Below are 7,582 nucleotides of genomic sequence, written 5' to 3'. Positions count from 1 at the left end.
CCACTCTAGAATTTTTTTATTTAAATTAGTTATAATATAGATTTTTTATATTTCCCCCCCCCTACAACTCTATTTGCCCCTCCAGAGTAATTGATCTGGCTACGGGTTAATTTTTTTTATTATTATTGAGCTTAAGCCCTGCAACTTAAGTCATTAGCTATTTTTGTTTTGTTTGTAGGTTTTTTATTGGTAAGGGGAGGAACACGTGTGTGTTTGTTTTTGGCAGAATTTTTAATCTGGGCTCCCGTAGGTATCTGCCATTCCCGGGTGGGAGATGGCAGCACTTGTTCTCCGGACACCGTAACTTTCCCGAAGAAAAATGCCGCCCATAGCCGAGGTTTTGAACCGGCGTCGGTGTGCGGCGCAACAGATGCCTTAGTCCGCTCGGCCACTCCGTCCACCGGGGGAGATTTTATATAGTACGTCACTAACCTGTATTACATGTTATTGTAGTACAATTATATTATATTTTTATTAATATACGATAACAAGTATTACGTTGGAAAAATCGCAACAACATTAATATTATTATAATATGCATTTTATATTTATATAAATACATACCTAATATACAGTATTCCTATTTATTTATTTATTACCTATGATTTATGATTAAACGGTAGAGCCCTATATAATATCTATATAAGTGATTGTATTACAAATTATTCACTGGAAAAAATTATAAAATTTAAAAAAAAATTCTGCCATGGCGTTTGGCCACCACAGTGTTTATATTATAATATATTATTATTCCCCACTCTCTCACTCGATCAACACACGCCGAAAACCGGTATTTTTGTCGTCGTCGATCTCCTCGCCATGATATGCATACGTCAGACGCTAGTGTTGTATAACGCGTCTTGTCGGCAACTTACGTCCTTTAACCTACTATAATACGCGTAGGTACCTATCGGCATTCGAGGCGATTTCGGCGTGCTTTTTTTCTATCTAAGTAGTGTTCATACTGTTTTCAATACAACGCATAGCCCATCCCGAGTACAGTCAAACTGTGAAATGAACATATGTTCATATAACACAGCACTATAATATAATTTATTTAATAAAAGTCACAAATCACCAATCCGTAGTGTCAACACAAATGGTTACAATGCCTACCTACATGTTTATCAGTTACATGTGAAATGAGTAAGTTTAGGGTATTCAATCACAGTAAAATTTAGATAATATTTAACTATATTTTGATAATCATTACATAATATTATTACCTACTGGCTACTATATATTACTATATTGTAGTATTAACGATATAATATATTTATAATTATTAATTTCATTAATATTTTGCACAGCAACTATAATATCAATATTTTATGTGACCACGGTGGAACTGATGTAAAACGACTCAGTAAAACAATTCTCGGCTGAGTGGTCTATGTAGTTCCATGTATATTATAATACACAAGTCCTAAACATATGCAGTGGTACGTCATCACTTGTCACAATAACGTGTATTTAGGTATTAAGTAGGTACTTCACGTACCTTATGTGAATAATATATTATCAAATGTCAACTGCAGCATTGCATATAATATTAGGATTTTAAAAATATCTCTCTGAATATTGAATGAGAGTACATTATTTAATTTAGTGAAAATCAAATCATAAATATTGCAAGCAAATATTATTATGCGAACAAAACATATTTTTTACAAATTTCAATTAAACACATAATAATATAAAGTTACATGTAGATACCACAATGTACCTAATTTAATATATTATATAATACTTTTAATATATTTCACTTTATAATCTGTAATGGATAATCATGGCCAATAACCTAAGTATCTGTAGGCATTACTGTAGTTAAATACTGTTAAATGTATAATTGCAGATTATTTGACTAGAACTACATATGTAAATATGTAACAATGTGTCATAAATTTACATAATAATATGTATTTATTACCTATTTACTTGTATTTTCTTTTTGAGCTATTAATTTTGGGATATTATAGCGTATTTGTATATTTAATGACCTGGTAATACTGTATATTTTTTGTACCACACTGCTGTAAAATATACATCAACATATATTTTTTTCCAAAATTATGATTTTACGTTCTCTTAAATGTTTTATTTTATGTCAATACATCATTATACCTACCTATCACCTATACTTGAAAGTTGATACATAGTTTGTTTTCGAACTTGTTAACCTTAAAGATTTATAATATTAATATAAATATTTAAAAAACTAGTTTATAAACTGAAATTACTTGAATACGTTAGAGGTAAGTACCTACCGCTGTTTTATGTTATTTTTTTTATATTTATTGTTTGTTTTTAAATATTTATAATTCTATTCATTATGAAGTAGATGATATATTATAAACAAAAAAGTTAATATTTATCATTAATTCATATAAGTAGCATATATTACATAACTTTAACCAATTGTTTACCTATTGTTACAATAAAAACCCCTAGTTTTTGTAATCTCAATAACCATAAATCTGTGTTTATTTAGTCCGTTAAACAAACCAATTAATATTATATTATATTTTACACGTTCGTTCATACTTACTTACAAAATTACACGTTTTGGAAACACTTTTAATACTGACAAGTAGTGATAGTAATTATACCACAACCACATTCCGAAGCAAAGAGTTCTAATTTCTAAAAATATCTTGGTCTGTTCACGTTGGAGGGGGGCAACTTGGGCAAATGCCCCATCTTTCGATATTTATGAAAAATTTGCAATTTCTTATTCAACAAACATTATACTAAAAATCAGTACAAAATCAATGTAAATAGTTATTAAATAGTGTACCTATATTATTAATTAAATGTAATTTATATTTTGGGATACATTGCCAAATTTAGTCTTTTTCCACTTTATACCGAAATCTTAAATTACGTTTCTGACGGTTAAAACTGTAAATACTTACCATTCACCACTTATTTTTATTAATAATATTATGATACAATATACTTACAGCTGAGTTAGTTAATATCGACCGCAACAGCGAAGAAGGTCCTATCTCTGTTATCATAATTTTTTTAGATTCTCAGTGAAACGATGAATGTATTGATTTTACAATGATGTTTTTTTATTCATCTTTTATGACAGTAAAAATGCTTAGATTTTCTTCAACAGTATCTTTTCTGACAAGTTATAATTAATATTCAATTGTAAAGACATCAAAGATTGGAAATAGGAATTTTTTTAACGTATTTACAGTAGTATAGTAATACCTATTATCTAAAATGTATTCTATTTTACATAAAATGTTATTGTTAATGTGATTTAAGCGGTAAACAATGGGTGGTGTACAGGTTTTTGCTGACGATGGTAGGCATTCTATTGTTAATAATACAAGAATAAATAAATACAAATGTGTTTAAAATATAGATTATGTATTTATATTAAATATAAATACATTTTATTTATAATATCAAATTTCATAACACTTGAGTATACGCATAGATACCTACGTCATTATTATGGGTTTAATATGCAGTAATACACTATGTTTGTAATACCTAATTATGTAGTTAAACTATTTTATTATATTAAATGTGTTAGGTTCAGGTGGGATCCCTTTTCCCGTGTTCTAGGCAAACATTTGATTTTTAGATTCTGAGTGTATCGATGAATGTATTGATTTTAAAATGATGTGTGTGTTTTTTTTAATTTATTTTGTGTCTGTCATCACTCATCACCTTTTAGGACAGTAAAAATGTTTAGATTTTCTTCAACAGTATCTTTTCTGAGAGGAAAGTGAATCTAGTTGGTACTTTGGGGGTTAAAAGTAAAAAGTCCCTTGTAGTTTTAAAAAGCGCCGTGAAAAACAAAAGAAAAATTAAGAAAAAACGAGAATTTTTACGCAAAATTTGTTTTCAAGAAAATTCATTTTGGTTTTTTGTGCGACTCTTAAACAAATGACCGTATAGGTACATGAAATTTTGACCGAATGTTTATATTAGCATTTTCTATACACCATAACATTTTCCAAACATTTTGAGTTCTTTTCAATTTCCATTTTTTTTAGGTTTTTTTTCTATGAATATCAATAAAATTTTATTTGTCAGTTAAAAAAGCTTGAAAAATTAATAGAAGGCTCCTAGTATATTGTTTCAAAGGCAGATGAAAAAAATTAAAAATCCTTAGTCACATTTTTTTTATGAGCATTTAAAATTCAAATATTGACAAAATACGTAAAAATTACGAAAATTTGCAGATTATTTTGAGTTAGAAATTCATAAAAATTTTTCTTTTTAAATCTAAGATTTAAAAATATAATATGAGATCATTCAAAAGTTTATCTATCTTTATCAAAAAAAAAAATGTCTTCAAGCAAATCAAATTAAATTTTTATGAGCGGTTGAATTTCATATTTTTACAAGATTATTGATAAGGATATTCACTCCATTTCTCACGTGGCGGATTTTGTTATTTCGTTGTAATTCAAAAACGAATAACTGTAGATACATGGCAATTTCACTGAATGTTCATATTTTCATTTTCTATACACCATAAAATTTTGAAAATATTTTGACTCTTTTTGAGCTGTTTACGGACATTGTCAGTTTTCAATTTTTTTATAGTTTTTTTTCTATAAATATCAATTTATTTGTTGAGTAAAAAAGCGTGAAAATGTAATGCAAGGCTTCTGATATATTGTTACAATTGAAGTTGAAAAACATTGAAAGTACATATGCACAATTTTTTTTATAAGCATTTAAAGTTCGAATTTCGACAAAATATATCAAATTTAAAATTTAATAATTATTTTGTAGTTAAAAATGTATAAAATGTTCAACTTTTATAGCTAAGGATTGAAAATTTAAAACAAGATTCCACGTAAATAGGTTATGTATAAATTACTTTATTCACAATAATATCATCAAATATACTTGGTAATATCACACGCTGTCTGACCGTCTTCACTCAGAATCGTTTTTCTTATACAATGATATTTTATTATTGAATTCAAATTTAACACCATCCATTACAGTGACCCACTTGTTACTGCACAGCAGAGAGACACCCGCTTGCCCACTTTTTTTTGAAATTGTTAACAACTTATTAATATATTACACACGGCGCAACAACTTCACTGCACAAATAGTACCCACTAACTCACATGTTATGTATATGAATGTATAATAGTTTGTTGTGACACTGTAATGAATTAGTAATAATGTAACTGTGCAATATCTTACATTACAAAATATATGGTTACAATATTTTAAAAATTAAAACAGATTTACCGATCAGAAAAGTGTATGAGTAAGTTTTATAAATATTTTGGTAAGCCATGTTAGTTTTGTTGATGAAATATATACTTAGTAATATCATAGGCTGACTGACCGTTTTCGATCAGAATCGTTTTTCTTATACAATGATATTATATCATTGAATTCAAATTTAACACCATACATTGCAGTGACTCACTTGTAACCTACTGTACAGCAGAGTGACATCCACTTGCCCGCCTTTTTTCAAGTTCTCATAACTGTTTTTGTTTAGTTCCCGCGAAACTGATAGTAACATAAAATAATCAAAGAAGTCTTATACAATAAAATACAGTTACTACCATCTTCGCGGGAACTACACAAAAACAGTTATGACAACTTGAAAAAAAAAATTTGTGAAAACAGAGATACGACCTTCTTTGCTGCGGCGGGCGATATTATACTCTATTAAACGCAATTAAACGATCAGTATTAATTGTATTATTCATACATTAAATGTATATATAAATATACCTATTACAATATTTATTTATAGCTATACATATGCTCAAATTCTTATGAATTAAAATTATTCAAAACATTTAAATTTTAGTTCATATCTAGATCGTTTTCTATACATATATTGCATCTAGTTCCATTATAAAATCAGATTAACGTAAATTAAATAAACATTTTAATTATTTTATACGTTTTGTATCTACAAATATTATATATTAATAGTAGCATACCCCACCCTAAAAAAAAATCTAAGACATACAATTTTAAAATGCTATATTGTAAGGGTCTGCTTACCTTTAATATATTCAGCCACCAACCCCCAAATCAAAAGTTTAAATTGCACCTATGCATACAAAGATAATTCTTAAAGCTAGATAATCTACTTATTTATATCTGATAACTTCAGAAACATATTTTAGTTCAATATCTTTACAAAAATAATGCATTTAAGTTCAAAAATGTAGGCATGAGCTGCAGCTGAGCTATACCCGTGGGTATAATATATTATTTTATAGGTAGACTGCAGGTTTAAGTATTTTATATACCTACGATTAATTAATTCATCATTTTTAGAATAGAATAAATATTCTATTTTGATATTTCACACCAAACATCACTATATATTAATAATTACAAATAATAAATATTTAAACAAACAGAAATTTATCAATATAGGTATATCATCAATGTTGATACCACTAGCTACTGTCAATACTCATTAAAAACCTGGTTTCATAATGGGGTATAATATTACAATAGCCATTAGTGCAATACGAGCAACTATTCGAAAGTACTTGATATAAATACGCAATACACCAGTGGCCGCTCGAAGGGCTGTATTATTTAAATGACAAAAAAAAAAAAATAATAAAATCCTCGTGTGGATATTTGTCTCAAATAATTATTTTAACATCCGTATACATAGTAAAATAGTTATTGACAGTTGATTAAATTGAGTAGGTATATAAATCAACAGTCTTGTAAAGTATTCGAATAAAAGTATTTGAATACTTTTTTTGTATTCGAATACTATTTTAAATACTTTTTTTAAGAAGTATTCAAATACGTATTCTGAATAATTTTGTTTCCACTTTTTATTCATTAAAAAAATACTTTTTTCTGATCCAGAAAAATAGTTATAAATTTGTGTAGTATTCCGTATCATAATATGTGGTCAAAATGTATAATTGTTAATTAATAAATGTTAATTACCGCAACCATTCAAAAACTGACAAAAACTAGTTGTGAAAAATGTATTCTAATAGTATTCGAATACCTTAATTCTCATTTATTCGAATATTTATTCCGAATACAAAATAAAAGTATTCTTCACAAGACTGTAAATCAATATAATGGTTGTATAAATTAGGATAATTACTGTTGTAGTCTTGTAGGCAACACATTTCACTAATAATAATAGGATATTAATGTACCTAATCATTTATAGTATTTATGGATGAATTTTATAAATCAAAGGCTCCTCATCTTTATAGAAATACCTACTGCACATTAAAATATAAAATCTCATTTTCAAAGCCAATTTTATTATGTAATAAGAATTTAATTAGATTATTATACATATATTTTATAATTATATAAAATGGGCGAGATTATTTTAAATTTATTTTAATCATCAAGTATTTAATCACTACCAACTACATACCTAGATACAACATTTATATTTTTTACAATAAACTAAAGTCTATGACTATAAATTACAAATAATAAAACTAAATAGATATAATTAAATATACACCGATAACAATAATTACCAACAATAATTTTATTTTTATCATAGGATGTTATCAAATTATCATTATATTTGAAAATTGATTTTTTTTTTAAACTATTTTTTAAT

At 26.9% G+C, this 7,582-nt stretch overlaps 1 protein-coding gene across 1 annotated transcript in view; it reads left to right on the top strand.

Annotated features, from left to right (window-relative positions):
• The first annotated feature begins 833 nt into the window (after positions 1-833).
• The window catches only part of LOC100165800 (hippocampus abundant transcript 1 protein), a 16,839-nt gene continuing 10,090 nt past the window's right edge, over positions 834-7,582 (top strand). Inside the window, exon 1 of the mRNA XM_001949522.5 lies at positions 834-1,146. The gene's annotated coding sequence lies outside the window, so the exon portion shown is untranslated. The remainder of the gene's footprint in view (positions 1,147-7,582) is intronic.

Source organism: Acyrthosiphon pisum, chromosome A1 (assembly GCF_005508785.2).
Source record: "Acyrthosiphon pisum isolate AL4f chromosome A1, pea_aphid_22Mar2018_4r6ur, whole genome shotgun sequence".
NCBI lineage: Eukaryota > Metazoa > Arthropoda > Insecta > Hemiptera > Aphididae > Acyrthosiphon > Acyrthosiphon pisum.
The sequence above is the reverse complement of the archived record's forward strand: the minus strand, read 5'-3'. Positions and strand labels throughout refer to the sequence as shown.